General features: G+C 43.6%; 2 long non-coding RNA genes and 1 other non-coding gene across 3 annotated transcripts; all 3 read left to right on the forward strand.

Annotated features, from left to right (window-relative positions):
• The first annotated feature begins 2,834 nt into the window (after window positions 1–2,834).
• On the forward strand, window positions 2,835–7,351 carry LOC111768590 (uncharacterized). The gene is made up of 3 exons (XR_002801023.2): window positions 2,835–2,937; window positions 4,786–4,867; window positions 6,998–7,351. It is a non-coding gene; the product is annotated as an uncharacterized lncRNA (long non-coding RNA).
• Window positions 7,352–15,795: 8,444 nt separating this feature from the next.
• LOC138918518 (uncharacterized) lies at window positions 15,796–18,810 on the forward strand. The gene is made up of 2 exons (XR_011427966.1): window positions 15,796–16,160; window positions 16,772–18,810. It is a non-coding gene; the product is annotated as an uncharacterized lncRNA (long non-coding RNA).
• Window positions 17,076–17,147, forward strand: TRNAE-UUC (transfer RNA glutamic acid (anticodon UUC)). Its single transcript has one exon. It is a non-coding gene; the product is annotated as a tRNA-Glu (tRNA).
• Window positions 18,811–20,265: the final 1,455 nt, after the last annotated feature.

Consider the following 20,265-nt stretch of genomic DNA (forward strand, 5'->3'; position numbering starts at 1 on the left):
CTTTGTATTCTGTGAATTGCCTGTTCTAATTCTTTATTTTCCTGTTGGTTGCTTGTCTTTTTCTTTTTGATTTGTAAAAACACTTTGTTATAGATATCAATCTTTCATTAAATATTTCAGTCCCTTGCTAGTATTTTAATTTTCAGGAATGTTTAATCTAGTACTTTTTCTTTGATGGCTTTGGGGCTTTGTGTCACCCCAAAATATATATTGTTTTTCTTCTAATACTTGTGATATTATCCTTTGGTCTTTCATCTATTTTGCATATGGTATGAGACAGGAATTGCTTACTTTTTAAAAAATTTCCCGATTTTGTAGAACTATAGAAGAGTATCTTAGTATCTTTTTTTATTTTTGCTCTAATCCCTTTATTTTTATAGGTAAAATGGTTTACCTTCTTGATACTACCTTCTAGGTTTTGTGCTCTACAGAAGGCTTTCTGTTTTTTGTTTGTTTGTTTGTTTTTTGAGGAAGATTAGCCCTGAGCTAACATCCACCATCAATCTTCCTCCTTTTGCTGAGGAAGCTTGGCCCTGAGTTAATATCTGTGCCCATCTTCCTCCATTTTTTTTTTTTAATATGTGGGACGCCTGCCACAGCATGGCTTGATAAGCGGTGCTAGGTCTGCACCCAGGATCCGAACCAGCGAACCCTGGGCTGCCCAAGGGGAGCACACGAACTTAGCTGCTGTGCCACTGGGATGGCCCCTGTTTTTCTTTTCTTTAAAAATGATGATACCATATAAGAGGAAGCAATCCATTATTATTATGTAATTTCACAGTTAGTGATTTCTTTTTAATATCTTAAGGTCAGAGTTATTTAATCAAGGCTAGCTTTTCTTCCTTCCTATGCTCTTTTCCATTTTCTTAAAATGACTGAAATTGCTTCCTTGTTGTATTGAAGTGGTAGCCAGCCTCCACTTCACAAATTCTGATTTTACACAATTAAAGATTGTTGGCCCTAACCACTAAGCTATCTGAAGATAACCAATAATTAGGGCCTTTTTTATGTTACAGTAACTGCTCATATTTTTGTCCCTTCTCACCAGACTGTGGCCTTCGTATATCTTGAGAGAATTAAGTCATCTATCACTATTTTGCTTAAGAGCTTCTGAGACACGTAAAAGTACCTAAGGTAGACCAGTGAATATTTTTTGTTTATTTTGTGGTTAGCATGAGGTTTATATAAAAGACCTCATAGATGAGATAGTCCTTTTTCTGCTGATGGCATCTTATTTCCATTAGCCCAAGCAGGTTCTGTCCTTTTCCTCTTCCCCTTCTATGTTTTTGTTTTCACAAATTATTCTTCTTTGTATGGTGAGTTTGTTATCAAATTAAACTGGTAATAGTTATTTTTGATGCTTTCTTTCCCTTTAGGCTTTATGTTATAATTCAGTGTTTACTAATTTATTCTGATATAGAGCTGCAATCTTCTGATTTTTTGTTTCAGGTGAGAGAGCTCCTTTCAACATTTCTTGTAAAGTAGGTCTAGTTTCAATGAACTCTGTTAGCTTTTGTCTGTCTGGGAAAGCCTTTATTTCTCCTTCATACCTGAAGGATAACTTTGCTGGATAGAGTATTCTTGGCTAATAGTTTTTTTGTTTTGTTTTGTTGTTTTGAGGAAGATTAGCCCTGAGCTAACATCCGTGCCCATCTGCCTCTACTTTATATGTGGGATGCCTACCACAGCATGAGTTGTCAAGAGGTGCCATGTCTGCACCCGGGATCCGAACCAGCGAACCCCAGGCCGCTGAAGCGGAATGTGCACACTTAACCGCTGTGCCACTGGGCCAGCCCCATTGGCTGATAGTTTTTGTCTTTCAGCATTTTGAATCTATTATTCCACTCTCACCTAGCCTATAGAGTTTCTGCTGAGAAATCCACTGACATATCAGCTGAGGAGGGTTCCTTTGTAAGTTATTTTCTTCTCTCTGGCCACCCTTAATGTTCTTTCTTTGTCATTGACTTTGACAGTTTTAATATAATGTGCCTTGGAGAAGGTCTTTTTGCATTGAGATAATTAAGAGTTCTATTAACTTCATGTACTTGTGTATCCAGTTCCTTCCCTAGGTTTGGGAAGTTCTCAGCTATTATTTCTCTAAATAAGCTCTCTACTTCTTTCTCCCTCTCTTCTCCTTCTGAGATACCCATTATTCTTATGTTGCTTTTTGAATTGAGTTGGATATTTCTTGTAGAATTTCTTCATTTTTTAAAATCTTAGTTCTCTCTCACCTGACCTCACCCGATCATTTCTAGATTTCTATCTTTGAGCTGGCTAATTCTCTCTTCCATATGGTCTACTCTATTTCCAATGCTGTATACTTTATTTTTCATCTCATTAACTGTGTTCTTCATTTCCGGAATTTGTTTGGTTTTTATTTTTGGAGTTTCAATCTCTTCCATGAAGTACTCCTTCTGTTCATTAATTTCATTCCTGAGCTCACTGAATCGGCTTTCTGAGTTTTCTTGTAACTCACTGAATTTCTTCATGACAGCTATTTTGAATTCTCTGTCATTTAGAGTATAATCTTCTGTGACTGGACAACTGTCATTTTCTTTCTGTTCTACCCTGTTACTGTACTTCTTCATGGTGCCTGCACCAGCACATTCGTGGTAGTAAACACCTTTCTTTTTTGAGTAAGACTTTGGTTTCTTTGGTTCTGAGCTGCTTCTGGTTGGATTTGAAAGCCTGCACTTTCCACCCTCCACTGCCTCAGTAGAGGCATCGTTGATGCCCTCCTTGTGCTGCTTGTGTCTCTGAGGTTGCTGGTGCCTTGCTGCTTATGATGTCACTGTAGTCACAGGTATTGCCACTGGGGTCACCAGGCTGTGAGCACCTCTGCTGCTTCTGGGGTCGCCTGGGTCTCATGTTCCCCCGCTGGTTCTCTGTGGGCTTAGGTGCTGCTGCCCTGTGCACCACCTGTGCTGCTGCTCCTAGGTTGTCTGGGGGGTGCTGGGTTCATGGGTGTCACTGCCACTGCCACTGCCAGGGGTCTGGGGTCTTGTATGCAGCCCCCATGCTGGTAGGGCTGGTGTCATGGGTACTGCCACTAAGGGCTGGTGGACTAGTCAATATTATTTGTAGATGAGTTGCATAAATCCCAGCATATAGAAGAGTTCTAAGATGGGAGAATTCTTGAAAATAGTTTTGCTTGAAAATGAATCCAGGACAATATCTATTCTTTCAGCTCTGGAAGTATTTTCTGGTTTTTCTTTTTAGACAAAATATTGTCTCAATTCCTCCCAGGTTTATTTGTATGTTTATTTAAAACAATGCTGAATCACTATAATAGAAAATCTATTTCCTTGCAGAAGCAGGAAGAAGCAAAAGTTCTGAATTAGATGCATATTTGTATTACAAGACTGGGTGCTTGTCTTTTGGACATTTTGAAACTTGGATATATTTTCAAGAATAGATTTTTAAACCATAACTAAAATAACAAGGTTAGAATTTGGTAAGCACTTATTAGATCTCATACAGGTTTTGGTATATATGATAATATGAAACTGTGAGACAAGAAGACATTCATCAAAAACCATGAAAATAAGAAATCTCTGAAAGATACTGTTTTAAAATTGAAGAGCTGAGAAGATAGAAGATATCAATCAAATTATGCACTGAGTCTGGCTTGTACAGCCTGTGGTACTTATTTCCCTTAATTACCTAGCAAGGAAAAATGGCATTTGAAAATTACTTTCTCACCATGTCAGACACTGTATTACTTTGATGTAGATCAGTGGCTCCCAAACCAGGCTGATCTTCTGAATATAGGTTCATACCCAGAAATTATGATTTTTGTAGACTTTGGAGTGTAGCCCAGGACCATTTTTTACAGGTTCCCCAGGTGATTAGGACGGTCTAACAAGTTTGGGAACCACTGATGTGGACCACTGTGTGTGCATTAGAAGCCCCCGCAGGGCATCTTGCTTGTTAAGACACAGGCTGCTAGGCCCCACCTTCCAAGTTTCTGACTCATAGGTCTCTGGCGGGGCCTGAGAATTTGCAGTTCCACTGAGTTCCCAGGAGATGCAGCAGCTGCTGATCCAGGGACCACACTTTGAGTACTACTGACATAGACCAACCCCAAGACTCCCCAGCTCCAGACTAGTCACACTTAACAAAGAAACAACAAACTGAATTTCATGGCAAGGTCTTCAGTTTATATGGCTTAAGCCTTTGCATTTCTTTCACATGTTCTACTTGGTGATTTTCTTCCTTCGGAGTGAGCAGTAATTGATGGACCGCTGTCCCTATGGAAAGTTTTGAATGGAAAGAAAAAGATGTTTCTGGCTAGGGTGGCTTGGTAGCGGAATGAAAATAGCCAAGGAGTTGTGCGGATCTGGGCTGAAGTCCCCATTCTTTCACCCTGGCTTTCTGTGATCTGGGCAGGTCGCCTAATCTTTCTGCACCCCAGCCATGGAGCTCCAGCCGTGGCTGCTTGCAGTGCTTCCCCCTGCCACGAGGCCTTGGCTCTTCTCCATGCCTGGAAAGTTCTTCCCCTTTCCCTAATGTCTTGTTACTGCTTGCTTAAACTTGGGTGTCTGCTCAATCATCACTTCCTCAGGAAAGCCTTTCCTGACCTCCCTAAGTAGGTCAGGCCCTCCTTTTTTACACATGCAGCACCATGTACCTGTGCTTCTCAGCATTGCCGCAGTTGCAGTTTCATCTTTCCTTGGGTGATAACTTGATTTGTCTCTCTCCACTAGACTGTAAGCTACGGGACTTACAGTGTACACTTTACAGTGTAAAATAAGGTATCATTTTTTGTTTCCTATTGTGTTCCAGCCACAAGCACTGTGCCTGCAACAGCAGTTGAATGAATGGCAATGAATGGGGCCCCAGTATACAAAGAGAGCTGCAGGGCAAGGTAAGCATTCCAAAATGGGCTGCATTCCTACCAGTGGGTTTCTAGAAGACACTCGGTTATTCTATAGGAAATTCCCTATTTTACACAACTGCACTTGTTAGTTTCTGTTCTTTGCCAGAGCCCTGGCAGTACAACTACCATTTATTGAGTTCTTACTATATATGTCAGGCACCACATTTGACATTGATCTAGGAGGTTGAGAATCTTAGTGTACTAATATCTAGGGCATTATTTTTTCATAAGATTCTAAAAACCAATGTGTATTGTAATGATATAACCTATAAATAGAAGATATATTTCCTTAGTTCTAAATTAAGGAAAAACAGCAGGAAGCAATTTTTTGCTCAAACTAGATCTCTAAGGGGGGTCTACAGGATCTGGGCTAAGTGATACCAAGGGATAGCAAGGTAATTTCCAACTCCTTGCAAATATGACAGCCCTCTCTCTATAGTAAAATCTCATAAGGAGTAACACCCAGAAAGTGCACTCACTTTCCAGAGACAGGGTGGTTTAGTTATTGGCCCAAACAAGACTTGACTAGCAATATTTATATATCCAAATCACATCTATGTCAATAAGAAAAGGGATTAATATCCTGAAATTTAGAAAAATCTAGATTCAGAGAGACGATGGCACTAAATAAGAAAGAGGGGACCCTGGCCCAAAGACTCAACCATTCTAGGTCCTGCAGACAGACCCGTGTGGTGGAAACGTAAGCAGTTCAATTATCCAGCTAATCATCCTGGCTCTGAGTCTATGTTCACAGGCAAGTTTCAGATGAATGTTGGGAGACAGTTCTCCCAGGGTCTCCTGGGTTTCCTTTGTTCTGGACAATCTTTTCAAGGGTATTTGTATAGCGAGCAGGCCTGAAAAGAGAGAGTGTCTCTGGAGCATAGGGCAGGCATGCTTATAGAAGATTCGGGTTCCCTAAGCTCAGGGTTCCTCTTCTGTAACTAAACCCACTGCATGAGAAGGTGTCATCTAGCCCTCTTCTCAGTGTCATGTGGGAATTGCGGCTTGAGGAACCAATGCAAAGGCTAACACTCAGGCTACTAGTATTTCCCTAAGTGGAAAGTCCTTTGTCTGATCTAGGAGCTTTGTGTCTTCCAGCATCCATGATACTGTGGCAGGCTAACTTGCGGTCATGCTGGCTCAGGTGTCTCTTTCCTCATGACAGTGATATGAGGGACTGATTTGCTTTTATTTGCTGACATAGTCAATTCTGATTCTACCAAACTGGGGACCAGTCCCTGGTCTTGGAGCATGAATTAATAGAGATAAATAAAGATGACCTGGAAGATAGCAACCAGCACCTCTGTTCTTAAAGAACTGTTGTTATAAAACCAGACTAAATGAGTTCCTTTACTGGACTCGTATCAGTGTTCAGCCAGGAGACAGAAACCACAGCAGGTATTTTAACAGGGAATTTAGCGTGAAGGTTTGTTAGCCAGGTATTAGGGAAGAGTAAAGGTAAAGAGGGGATACTGAAGTATCACAGAGGTAAGAATTACAGGAAGCAGCCATCACCTCTAGGGCTGGGGCAACAAAAGTAAGAGGCTGGGATTTTTTTGAACTCAGAAGCTGGGAGTGGGGCCCTGCAGACCTGAGACACAGACCTCTGAGCTGGAGAAGATGCTGCTTGGTTGGTCCTGGTTCCTCAGAAACTTTATGGGGAGAGTATGGAGCTGGCACTCAGAACTCTGATGAGCAGATGCTGGCCAGTTAATGCTGGTGTCTCTGAGCAGGGAGGAGAGGTGGTGATGAGGCTGATTCTGGAAGTGTTGGAAGCAACTGGGGCCACTGGAACCAACTGCTGCTGCTAGGATGAAGCAGGGTTGTGTGGTCAAGATCACACGCTTGGGAGCTGGAAACAAACAGCTTCCCAGATTCCCTCTAGTGCCTCTTATGAGCTGAGCCAAACAGGGAGCCAGCTGGCAAAGGAAGTATGGTGACAGAGTCCCAGCCCCAGCATCACAGAGCGGAGGATAGAAATAGCTAGCTCAGGATTTTTAAAAGCCTGTTTGACAAGAGGTTGGAAGGTAGGAGGAGGAAACGATTTGTTACCTGGGGGCTGTTAGGCAATTGCCTGAAGAATCTCCAGCATTAACTTGAACTTAATATCTTTTTTAGGTCAGGGAAGGGAGCAGCCATGGGCAGCTCACTTGGAAATCCCGTGTTATTACTTAGCAGCATGGACAATTATCTGGCCTACGTTGTGGGGTATGTTGGATGGAGGCAGGAAGAAACATGTTCATCTGAGCCAGGAGATGGGCCCGTTGGCAACTTTGTTAGATTGTACACAATTTTATGGGCTTGTCATAGAGCTTGTGCAAATTCTCATGTCTGTCCCACACCCTGATAAAGAGTGATATCTTCTAAGAGAGAGAACACCACAGATGTTTGATTACATCTCACCCATAATTTGTGGTCCACATGACGTCATTGTATACGGGCTGATTTATAAACTGTAAAGCATGACACAAATGAGAAGTGGTATTTATTATTTGAATCCTTTCTGTCCTTGGCTGAGTTCCAGGGAGGTGATGGGTTTCCATTTCTAAGGGAGGATTTCAGAGGAAATAAAGAGAATGGAGAGCAGAAGCTCAGAACTTACAAAATGAAGACAGTTGTTTTCTACGTTTAAGATTTGGTATTTACAAATAATGGCCCTCCTGACTATTCCTTTTGAAGCCAGAATTTGGACCCAGATAAACAGGACAAATATCTCAATAGAGAGCACTAGTCCATGTATTGTTGCTGATTTTAAATAACAGTGACTGACTTTGTCCATATAAGTATTTGAAAGTTTTATAATGGACTTTTTTTTTCCCCAAAATCCATTCATTTTAACTGAATGGAATTTATTTACAATCTGGTACCAGAATTGGACAAAAACTCATGCCATATCAAGCTTCCATGGTGGATGACAAGGTCTCAGGTGTTCTAGGAGTTGGTCTGGGTCTAGGTAAGGGGCGTTGTTATAATGCTATGCCGTTACATCAGCCTTTACTACATTTATCCAGTTTATTTTGTAGATCTGATTGTGAATGTGGAAGGCCTATTTCATTCTAATTATTGCCATATGACTTTCAGTTTAATAGTTATCATAAGTGAGAATTTAATTAAATCATCATCTGGATAAAATACATATATATAATAACTTGACTACTCTTCAAACGGAGCTTGGAAACTTTTTTTCCAAATGAGGAGGTGCACACACTTCCTTTGCTTTGTTTCTAAACTTAAAAAGAAAGAAGGTCTGAGGAGAGAAAGAGCCCATTCTGGGTGAAACAGTTTACCCGAAACTCTTCTGAGTGGTTGACTGGAATTGCTCTCCCTTTCCTAAGGCACTCCTCATGTCATCAATCATCAGAACCATTTACTAAACCCCTCTCTGGGTGTGGCACTATCCCAGGCCCTGGACAGTCTCAGGAAATGGGCACAGTCACTGCTATTTATGTTCATACTCTATGATAAGTACACATGCCTGTAAATAAATAAATGACATGGCAACACTGCAGAAAGAGAAGGGGAACAAGTATTCTGGGGAGGCCTGTCATCAGAGACTGCATAATAGTGATTTCAAAGGGGTTTTGAGGGTAAAGGAGAGCTCTTGCTCAAACAGGCAAGGTAGGAGGAGTGGTTCAGAAAGAACAAAGGGAAGAGTCTGCCTTGCTGGGCCTTGGGTGAGGGGCCCAGTCTGGCAAGCAGACAGAAGGAGTGAGAAGTTGGTTGTGTGTCTTGGCCTGAAGAAGAGCTTTGAAACTATGGGATCCTGCTAACCCTCTTTGAAATTAGAGACTGAGTATTCACACGGAAAATGGCCAGACCATATATAAACATAGAACTCTGGCCCGTGACCTGCAGCAGCCTACCCAAAAAACCAACCCATGACCTACAATAAAACACCCAGGGAGCCAGCCTCCTGTAAGTCAGGCTTGTAGGAAGTCAGACTGCTATCTCTAGTAACAATCCAGGAAGCCAAACAGTGACATCTGTAACAATCAGCCCCAAATGGCCAGTGCTTGATTAATAACTGACGGCTTCCCTATTTTGTCTCCACTTCCAACTAAGGACCAATCAGAGAAACCCAAATATGCATCCCTAACCAATCACATAGGATGCTCTGCTTCTAGTTAGCCTGACTCCAGCCTCCAATCAGGACACACCTGCAGCCTTCCCTTTGTCTCACTATAACACTTTCTTGCTCCTCTGCCAAACTGTGAGTCTCTGTCAAAACTCAAGGGACAGTGGCTGACGCCCTTGCTACCACAAGGTCTGAACAAATAGCCTTTGCTTTTCTCATTTGGTTGATCTTCATTTATTTCCACAGAAATATTGCTGTTGCCAGTTCTGACTCATCTGCTGCATAGCTTCCCCCTTGCATTTCTGTTTCTACTTTAACAAGCATTGTTTGTTCTTTATGTGGCATTTTTCCCAGAGAAATAATAGAAAAAGACAGATTAACAGCAATGCTGATGGGTGTCTGCTTTTTGAGGGTCACTAGGAAATGCTGTTGAGTGTCTCCTGTTAAGTAGAGTGGGAAGAACACGGGCTCCGATGGAACCGGCAATGCGAGAGAGCGCTGTTCTGATGGCGTCTGAGTAGCTTTTTACTTTTAAAGGACTGCTAAGGGGATATGCAGCTCCTCTTGGATCAGCAATCAGGAGTTGTTACCCTGTACTTAGTAGTACATCCTAGTCCTCTTTCTAAAAGTTTTATTATCCTGAGAGCAGCTCCGAAGGAAGATATTATTACTGTTCAACACTGCTAATGGTTGAGAACTGTCTATCAGCTACTAGGAAGTTAACCTTCTACTGAATGCCCTCTCGAAAACCATATTTGCTTAAAGGCGTGGGGCAATACTTAGGCTGCTTGCTAATTTGCCGAGTCTCAGACATATACACCTACTAGTAGTATAAGGAAAATCATAATATACTAACTGTAATAAGAATTCCAATTTGTCCTTGAATTTTCTTTTTACAACTCTAATGTGTGCATTGCTAAAAATTATAGTCTCAGCCTCCAGATGTCTAAGTCAAACTGCTTTTCTGTTCTCGAGAACAGTAAATTAACTAGTAATACAGATTCTGTGAGTAGCAAATGGTCAGTAAACATTACTATCTGACTGATGAGAAATCCTGATATTTACTTTCCTTATGCCCTCTCATCACATCAGGTATTCCATACACTGTGTGGTGGAGCCAAGTATGATTATGGCATGGACAAATGAAGGGAAAAGTAAGACTGCATGTGGAATCCCAAGCTCCTTGGGTTGCCCCAGCCTAACTCTTCAGCATTATCTTCCTCTAGGAATCTCCATTCTGGGCACACTGGTCTGGCCACTCCTGTCTACCGGCATGTCTTATGTGTACCTGCTTCCAAAGTTTTCTCATGTTACACCCTCACTTGCTATGTTCTCTCCACCACCTACACCTTCCCAAAGGTCCCTCATTTTTAAAAGCCCAGCTCAGATCTCACCTCCTTTTTGACATTTCTGTGATTGTCCTTACAAAAAGCGATCTTTTACCTCTTACTTCTCGTAGTAGTTATTGTCCATACCACTTGGAGTGCCCTTCAGTGTAGTCATCTGTGTAACTGTCTTCATTCATTCATTTGGCCAACAAACATTTAGTGAATGCCTACTAAATTCCAAGTTTTGTTCAAGGCAGGAGATACAGCAGTGAACAAAAAAGCTGAAATATTTTCACACTGGTAGGAAAGATTGACAATGAGCAAGATAAATACATGAAACACATAGTGTGTCAAATGTCAGTAAATGCTAATGAGAAAACGTAAGTCTGGAAAAGGTAGGTTACTGAGATTTTAGATAGGATGAACAGACAGGGTCCCACTGAGAAGATAATTTCTAAAGGACTTGAGGGAGCAAGCCGTGAAGATGTACCCTCAGTGTGGAATGCTCTTTCCTCCCCACACAAGTACAATGGCCCTGAGATGGCAGTTTATCTAGAGGATTCAAAGAATGACAAGGAGGGTAGTGTGGCTGGAGTGGCCAAGTGCATGGGGGGATAATTAATGGGAGGGGGCGATTGCCATGTAGGGCCTTGAAGATCATAGTTGGGATTTTGACATCTATTCTGTGTGAGATGGGAAGCCATTGGAGGGTTTGAGAAGTGACACACTCTAATTTGTTTTAAAAGTATCTCTTTAGCTGCAGTGTTGAGAATAGGTTGTGGGGGTGGGGGGCTTGGGGGCAGAAGCAAGAGTGACACTATTTCAGTAATCCAGGTGAGACATGGTGGTGGCTCAGGCTAGAGGAATGGGGAGAAGTAATCAAATTCTGTATCTATTTTCATGATAGGGTCAGTAGGATTTCCTGAGGGACTGGATGTAGAATGAGAGAGAATGGACTCAACGGTGATTCCAGGACTTATGGCAGGAGTAACTGGGAGAATGGAGCTGCCGTTAATGGGAATGGGGAAGAATGCAGAAGAGGCTGGTTGGAGGGACTGGGGGCGGTGGATTCTCAAGAGCTCAGTTTTAAACATGTTAAGTTTGAGATTCTCATTAGTCATCCATGTGCAGACGTCAAGTAGGTGGATGCTTCAGAAGGGCAGAATGCCTTATGCCCCATGAATCTTTGTGCCTGGTTTGTTGATTGCTTGGATCAATCAATTAATCAGCAGTGAACAATAATTCTGAATAGAGATTAGAGAGAAAAGCTATGAGATTTCGAACCCTAGACCGTGAGACAGGGAAAATATTAATTTAGTTTTGGATAGTCATGATGGTGATATTTCTGAAAATGGGTAGCTGATAAGGAAGAAGTGACCAGAAGTGTCATCTCTGTGCCATTGTCAGCATCTATGAAGTCTTAGATCATGAAATATTTATTTTCATTGGTTTAAGAAGAGCCCATAACATCTTCACTCTCCCCTGAAGACGCCATCAGGCCTCAGAATGTATGTTGTCATTGTTGCTTAAGGCGTTATCATTACTGCTATCAATGACCATCCCCTATTTTATGCAATATGTGTAATAGTAGAGGCAGTTTGATATTAAGAGTTCAGATTCTGGAGATAAAATGCCTGGATTTGAATCTTGCTTCTACTATTTATAAATTGTAAGACTTTTAGCAAGTTACTTAATCTTCCTGTGTTTCAGTTTTCTAATCTGTAAAATGGGAATAATACTAGACTTATCTCATTGACTCATTGGGAGAATGAAATTGTTAATATATTGAAGTGTTTAGAACAGTCTGGCACATAGTGAATCCTATATGTGATAGCTATTATTTTTATATCAAGCACTGTCACTGGGTGCCATGATGAACACTGAACTTGACATAATCCCTGGCCATGGATCTATTGATGATAATTGAGACAGATTATCTCACTGGGAAAGAAGAAAATGAGTTTAGAAGGCTCACTCAACTCAGAACTGCTGGTGGGGAGTCCAGAAATAGTTTTAACCTCTCATACAAAGTTCAACTTGATTTCCACCTAGCACTTAAATGGCAAAGCAAACTAATTGAGGGTCTCAGAGAGCCATAATTTTAATATTTGAGCAACTGCCACACGGAACAGGAAACTACAATGCTGGGCAAGTTTTCTAGACACCAGGCCATGGAGTACCCGGACTCGCACAATGCCTGAGTGTGGTCCTCCAGGAAAACGAGAGCAGTTCATCTCTGCCCCAGGGTTGAGCCCAGGAGGAGCAAACAGATAGGGCTGAGTATGAGGATGGTCTGCTGGAGCTGCCCCTGCCTTGTGCCATCAAAGCAGATGAAGGGAAGGTGTGGTGGAAAAAGAGAGTGTCTGTGAGGTGGGGAAAGATATCAGGAGATAGCGACGTGGTTTCTTGTTCTATGTTATAGTTGCTCAGATATTGAGATTATGGCCCAGTGAGACCCTCAGTTAGTTGCTTTGTCACTTAGGTGCTAGGTGAAAACCGAGACTATTCCTCTGGGACTGACTGATTGATTGATTACTGAATGAATGAATGAATTGAGGAAGCAACCACTCAATCATTTACTGAATGTTGCTGATGTGTCAGGAAAAGATACCATGCTGTGGGGCTACTTTTACCTGGCTGAGGAATATGTCTTCTTGCTATCTGCTGATTTAAGGAAAAAAGTAGTTATTATAGGAGAGTCCCCAAAGAAACGAAGATATTTTAGGAGATTGATTCATTCAGTAAATGATTAAGTGTGCCAAGCACTGTGCTAAAAGCTGGATATACAACAGACTAAGACCTAGACTCTGCCATCAGGAGCTTACAGTGCTGGAGAGGGAAGCAGGGAAATTCACCTACCCCAAGGACTGAGGGGCTGGGCCCACAGAACAAGCACCTAACCCAGTTTCAGGAGTTCAAGGGTATGTGCCCTGAGTCATAGGACGAGTAGGAGCTGCGGGATTTGGGGTTGAGGTGAAGGGCAGAGTTGTATAATCTAAACAAGCCCTGAGGAAGCTCTGTCATCCCAGTGGTCGCCTGAGCTCAGATGCAATTTTAGAAACTGAACCTAGTGTTAGGCCATGAAGATTAAGTCACCCCAACTGGGCAGCAGGGGCAGGTGCTGTTACCCAAAAGAGCTTTCAGGTTAACCTCGTGCGGCAGGCTGGGTCTGTGCTGGCCAGGGCTCTCCTGGGAAGAGTGGAATTTAATTGGCGCTTATTTTCAATGCCCTTATAAAGGTGACTCTGGGGCCCACTGAAATGGAAACCATCCTAACTTCTAAATGACTGGCAGACGGGGACCTGAATTGCCCCCACCACTTTGACTAATGTAGATGCCCGGCAAGCACAATATGTTTGGGGCTTTTTTCCAGTATCAAATGGTGGATGAAATGGGAGAACTGCCCGGTGAGAGTCAGCCTTAGATGCATGGGAACAAGAATAGCTGTTCCTTATGTCAACAAGGAGGCTTTTTTTGAGTGTGTGCGGAACTAAAGAAATGCAGCTCACTTACTGGTCTGGCTAAACTTCAAAAATTTGTGGTTTTTTCCTCCTCCCAGGAACATTTTGTTCACACTGGTGGTTAAAAGGGGGCAGCTTTCACATAGAAGTACAGCAGGAAGTATTTAAGTTAGATAAAAGGAAGGACTATTTGGCAGAATGATTTAGTGCAGGACTGGGTTCCCAGGGGGATTATGGAATCTGAGTTTTATTCATAGACTTTCCTATTAAATAACTTAAATAGTAAGGGCAGCAGGGCATTAGCCTATATCACCAGTGTTTAAAGGCCTGTGCTTTGGGATTCAGAGGAAACTGGAGTGACTTTTGACCAGGAGGACCTGAGGCAGTTTCATGGGGCTGAGCTGGCCTTGGAGTTGGGGTCAGATATGGAACGAAGAGTGGGGAGGGCAGTGCAGAGAGAGGTGGAGCAAAGGAACCAGGGCAGGAAAGAACGAGGGACAAGTGGGACAGAGCAAGTGGGGTAATTTGGAATTAATATTAGCTGGTCACGTGAGGGCCTGCATAATGGAAAGCCTGGAAGTCTTGGCCATGGAATTTGGATTTTACTCAACAGGCAACCAGAAGCCATTTTTTTTCCTTTTTTTTTTCCAGGTTTTGAGTAAGAAAGGGAAGTGATAGAAATTGTGCTTCAGGGATCATGGTCTTTTAGAAATTGAAGGGAACTTACAGTCGTGTTACATAATCCAACATCATTGAAATTTCATGAGGCTCTGAAGACAAACTAGAAGCACTGACTGCAAACCTATTCTGTTCAAATATGTTTTGCTCATTCACTTCTCACAGTAGACCTATGAGGTGGGTCTTACCCCTTCTTTGGTGGTTCTTCCTGTCCTATCTTTGCATCTTTGAACACAGTTTTCATTTGTTTCTTTTGTTTTTGTTTCTTTTTTGAAGAAGATTAGCCCTGAGCTAACGTCTGCTGCCAATCCTCTTCTTTTTGTTGAGGAAGACTGGCCCTGAGCTAACATCCGTGTCCATCTTCCTCTACTTTATATGTGGACGCCTGCCACAGCATGGCCTGCCAAGCAGTGCGTAGGTCTACACCCGGGATCTGAATTGGCAAACCCCTGGCCGCTGAACTTGAATGTGTGAGCTTAACGGCTGCGCCACCGGGGTGGCCCCCGTTTGTTCGTTTCTTATTCAGTGAGACAGCCACCTTCCTTCGCGGGACATCTGCTTTGGAACACTAAACTCTGCAAATCAAATCTCATCCATGACAGAATACCCTGCATGTGGTTCTCCATGTGGAGGCCCAGATTTCACACTTTGTATTTCCACTTGACGATAATTCTTTTTAAAAAGTATTTTACCACTTTTAAAGAAAAAAGTCCCCAATGTAACCCATACATTGGACAGGCACCATCCTTAGGATAGAATCAAAATGCAACTTTACTTTTGCCTCTAATTATCCCCAAACTGAAATTTGTTTGGTTTTTCCCTTGGCGCTGGATGAAAACTCGAGCAGTAACAGGGAGCTCTATGGTCACTTTAAATAATAAAGCACAGTTCGGGGCAAGATACTATTCAACAACTCAATCTTGATTCTAGATCGTTCTTCTCCCAACCACTCCAGCTCGGGCACGATTTCAGGCTAGGACTCGTGGTGAGCTGGCTGGAGCTCCCAGCAGCTCACAAGGTCCACCTGTGGGCTTCTCTTCCCAACTCCGTCTTCAGTGGCATCCCCTTGGTAGCTGAGACGGCCAGGCCCGGAGTATCTGCACCACGGAAATGGGCAAACGCTCCGAGGCAGGATTTTACACCTTGGAGAGCCTGTGTGCTGGTTCAACATTCACCAGCACAACACTGCCGTCCAGGAAAGACCTATGATCCACTTCTCATTTCTTTCTTTGCCCTTCCTCCCTTCCAGGCTCCAAGGGCCTCCAGGATCGGAGTGTAGAAAGGGCAAGAAGTAGGAGGCCTGCAAGTTCCTCCTGGCCTGGTGCTGTCAAAAGCCAGCTTCCCGCTTTTCCGGGCCTGAATGCGTTTTCCTCAATGCTTCCCTGCTCGGGCCCCGGAACAGCGTCTCCCAGGAGACCCGCAGTGTTCTCGCAGCGTGGGTTACCCCAGGGGCACCAGGACCACCAGCGGCTTTAAACTGCAGATTCTTGGCCCCACGCTGAACTTCCAAACGAGAGCGGGGCCCGGAGTCTGAACTTTGACAAGAACGCGCGCCCAAAGGACGCTGACGCCACCGGAGTTTGAGCAACACTGAAGGGCGCTTCATCCGTGTGAATACACGAGACGACGGTTTCCGTTTCGGGTCCCTTCCCGGCCTTCCCCTCTTGCCATGAACGTCACAACTGAAGCCTTTACAGCCTCAGCTAAGGGACAGCGAGGGCCTTCTGAGTCCCTTGCAGGTAGGGAGTGAGGAGGGAGGAGAACCAGAGTCAGCTTTTCAGGGGGCTCCAAAGCGCCCCGCGCTCGTCAGCGGCGCCCGCGCGGTCGCGGCCTCCGCGGGATCCCTGGCCCGTGGTCGCCGACGCTCCGCGCTTTCCCGGCCCAAACGGCCGGTCGTGCCGCCTCCACGGCTCCGCGGGAACCGCCACCGAAATCGAGGACGGGTTTGGAAACCAAAGGGCATTTCCATCCCTCCTGAGTGCTGGCAGGGAGGGACTTTCTCCGGGCTTATACGCCACCTTTACAAGCCCACCACTGCCTACTTTCGGCGACACAATTCCTGCCTTTGGCCGTTGAGTCAACAGAACAGGCCCGGAATGTTCCAGGCCTCTGGGCAGCCCTCGCTCCTGTTTCTTGAAAGACGAACTTTGAGGGGCCGGGCCGGGGCCCAGCCCGGGGCAGTGCGGGGAGAGGGGACGGCGGCCTGGCCGGGCAGGGCCGGAGGCACCAGGGACAGGGTGCCAGCCCCGCTGCGGCCTCGGCGGGGGCGGCTTTACAGCCCCCCGATCCCCGGCCCTTGTTCTTATGAACGAGGCTAAAATTCAAACACCGGCGCTTTTGTCCTCTGCAGGATTTCTTGTGAGGAATTGTGAAGGATGACTCGTCCAATCCAGGGTCTACATCGGTGTAACGTGCCATCTAGAACTAGGAGACCGGAGAAGTCCACAAAAGACGCGAACGGAGAAATAACAGAGACCTGAGGGCGCCCCCCAACTTGAGGGGACGGCTAGCGGGTAGCCCGGAACGGGGGAAGCGGCCGCGAGGTGTGCGCAGGCGCACAGGCAGGTCCGCTGCCGGAAGCTCAGTGTGGCTGGGCGGGCCGAAGCCGCTGCGGCAGACTCAATTTGTCTAGGTTCAGCGTCGCTCTTGTCGTCTCCCACATGGTCTAGCGGTTAGGATTCCTGGTTTTCACCCAGGCGGCCCGGGTTCGACTCCCGGTGTGGGAACGCAAGTCATTTTTAAGAGAAAAATCCATTTTCGGCGCTCCTGACTAAGGAGAAGACATGTTTTTAGAAAACGCCATACCGCCTTTCAGAGCAGCCCGGGGAGATCGGGGCTCAAGGGACTCAGAGCCTAGCCATGGGGTGGGTGTAAGGGCAGAGCCTAGCCAAACCCGCCGCCCGGCAGGAGCGGGAGGGAAGGAAACAGCTCGCCATAGTGTGAAGTTAGGTTTTGAAATAAGGGATTAATTCTGAAGTGAAAAGCCAGAAACCAAACAGTCCCCGCTAAGGTATATGTTCCAGTTGGTTTTTCTGCCGTGATTTCTCCTTGCATTGTGGATATGGAGTAAATTACCAACAAGTGCTCTTCTTTGAAAGAAAAAAGACGTATTTTAGGTCGTTATAGGGCTTTTAAGTTGCCTAAAGCCATTCCTTTGAGGACAGCAAGATTTCCAGAAAAGTCATTATTAAGGGCAGAGTAGTTCAGTGTACAATCAATCCATTGTGTGTGCGATTCAAAGAGCTCACTGAACCAGTGATGGGGGGGTGGCGGGAGGGAAAAAGAAATTTAGGTTATTACAGATATTGAGGAGTGAGGCAATGGCAGAAACCAACACTTTCTTCTCAGGCCCTAACATATTTCTTTGACACATTCTGTTTGAAAAACTTAAAGATTTCATGATATGCTCAACTGGAATTAGAAATCTTAGTATTGATGTGTGACAAGACCGTTTCCAACTGTTAACCCAAGTAAGTGCCTCCTCTGCTGTATTATCTAGCTTTCCTCTCCCAACATTTCCCTTTAGGAATAACCTCCAGGCGTTTAGAAGCCACACTTCTGTCCCACTGGTGGGACTCTTTAAAACTTCCCCAGTTTGTTCCCAGACTGCCATTAACACTGAGAAGTAACTGTGAAAAAGACTTGGCGTCCATCTGACTTTTTTTGAAATTTGCTCTTTTTAAAGTCCTTTGGGATTTCAAGGGACACAAAAGCAGGTGTCATCTTTCATGAGAGAAATACTAGGCTAAATATACATTTGTTCAAAATTCCTAATAAAGATCTTGGGGAGAAATTGATCATCAGCAGGTAGTCTGTATTTATCCAACCAAGTAGGGCTGAGTTCCTAGAAAAATAAAAAACCCAATAATAATGATAATAATAGGTAATGTTTATTGAGCACATACTATGAACCAGGCTAAATGCCTTACACACCTTTTTCAATTTAATCTTAATTTCGTTATTAGATAATATTATTACTCTATGAGCCAGGAGCCTAGAAGGAAACTGATGACACCTTCTTAGCAGACAGTTTAATAAAGGGACTATTTAGGCTTTATTTGCTATATTTGTTTTTGGGGAAGCAACAAGGGATAATGCAGTCCTCAGGGCTCCTGGGAGAGAGGATAGCTGATGGAGAGGGCTGCCAGCAAGGAGTTGTGTTTTTTTCATTGTTTGTTTTAAAGCTTGCTTTTATGTGGCTGGTGAGTTCCGTTCAAATGAAGATTGTCAAATCTGTTTATCCTATTAATCATTCGTTTTCGTAAAATAGATTTTTGGCCTCAAGGATTTGACAAGTCTTTCTTTGGATCCCTATGATACTCAAGGGATTCAGAGCATGGTAGATACTTCCAAAGACACGTACTTAATAAAATGAAAGAGTTTAACTTTGTGGGGAGATGGTTCTTTGAGTTATATTTGGCATTTTTACAGCCTTGCATTTTTGATTTTGCCATAATTTTCATTAATCACCCTCATAATCAGTCTTTAGATTCATTGACTATTTGAGCTGCAAAGGCCCTTAGCAGTCACCTAATTGGGCTCCCCATTTTACCCATGAGGCGTCAGGGCTGAGATTTTATTTCTCTGATTCTCTGGTATTGAACTTTAGATTGTCTGCAAAAAATGGAATCTCTGCGTGGTCTCCTGGCCAGATACCTCTTCCTCCAAATCCTGGCTTCAGGGAAGGGGACTGGGTGCAGAGAATATAAAGTTTTAAATTTTATTGTGTCTTGGTTTGGTCAGTGTTCACAGAATAACTACATGAACACAATCATAACAATATTTCTGTTTAAAGTTTTGAGTGAAAATTTTTTTTTTTATTTACCATATAAACTTTTCTAGAAAGTGACAATCTTTATTTCGGATATTTGATCTAGTCATAGATTCTCAGTATGCTTCCATGTTTGCTTATGATCTTAAACTCTGAGGGAGTCTGCATGAAGTCTGCTGCATGCCCATCCATATGTGTATATATAACCAGATAGATTTGTGTGTATGTTCCCTCAGAGTTACATGCTGGGTGCAAAAAATTCCTAAATAATCACAACATTAGAACTTCATTTTAACACAGGAAGGGGAAGGCAAATATGAATTTTAACTCACCCACATTGTAAAGCCGAATAACTTGGAAAAACACTGAATACTTGGAAAATCACTGGAACAAATAATGAAAAAATCAATTTGCAAACACCTAGAAGACCACAGGATACTGGGTAATCATCCCACATAGCTTTGTGAAAAACAAAGCTTACCAAATGAATCTAATTTCCTTTTGTCACAGAGTGACAGGCATGGTGGATGGGGGGAGCAGTCAAGATAATTTATCCTGATTTAAGAAAGCTTGGGATTTTGTACTTTGTGCTGTACTTATGAAGAAAATGTAGGTAAGGCCATTGCTGTCTGGCAGGGACACATTCAAACCAAAGTTCAGGACTAGCCTTCACCCAGATAGGCCACTTACACTCTGTCTGTCCAGCAGTGACCTCATCCTCCTTCCCAAGTCTCCTCTTCCTGGATTCTTTCTTTTTTTAAGTGTGATTCATATTCTCTTCGTGCAAATTACTTCATCTTTCTGTTTCTTAGTTTCCTCAACTCTAAAATGGGGTTAAAATAGCACCCGCCTCGTGGGGTTGTGAAGATTACATGAGATAATGCATAATAAAGTGCTTGGCGCAGTTTGCGGCCAATGAATCCTGGTTGCCATCACCATTACCATCATCATCATCATGATCATGTTTAGCTCCTCTTTCTCCTCTATTTCTAATCACAACGATAATTCCGATCGTTTCTACTTCTTCAATGGCACCCACAGATGTTCTTATCTATTTCCCCTGCCACTGTGCT

This window comes from Equus caballus, chromosome 17 (genome assembly GCF_041296265.1).
Source record: "Equus caballus isolate H_3958 breed thoroughbred chromosome 17, TB-T2T, whole genome shotgun sequence".
NCBI classification, from domain to species: domain Eukaryota; kingdom Metazoa; phylum Chordata; class Mammalia; order Perissodactyla; family Equidae; genus Equus; species Equus caballus.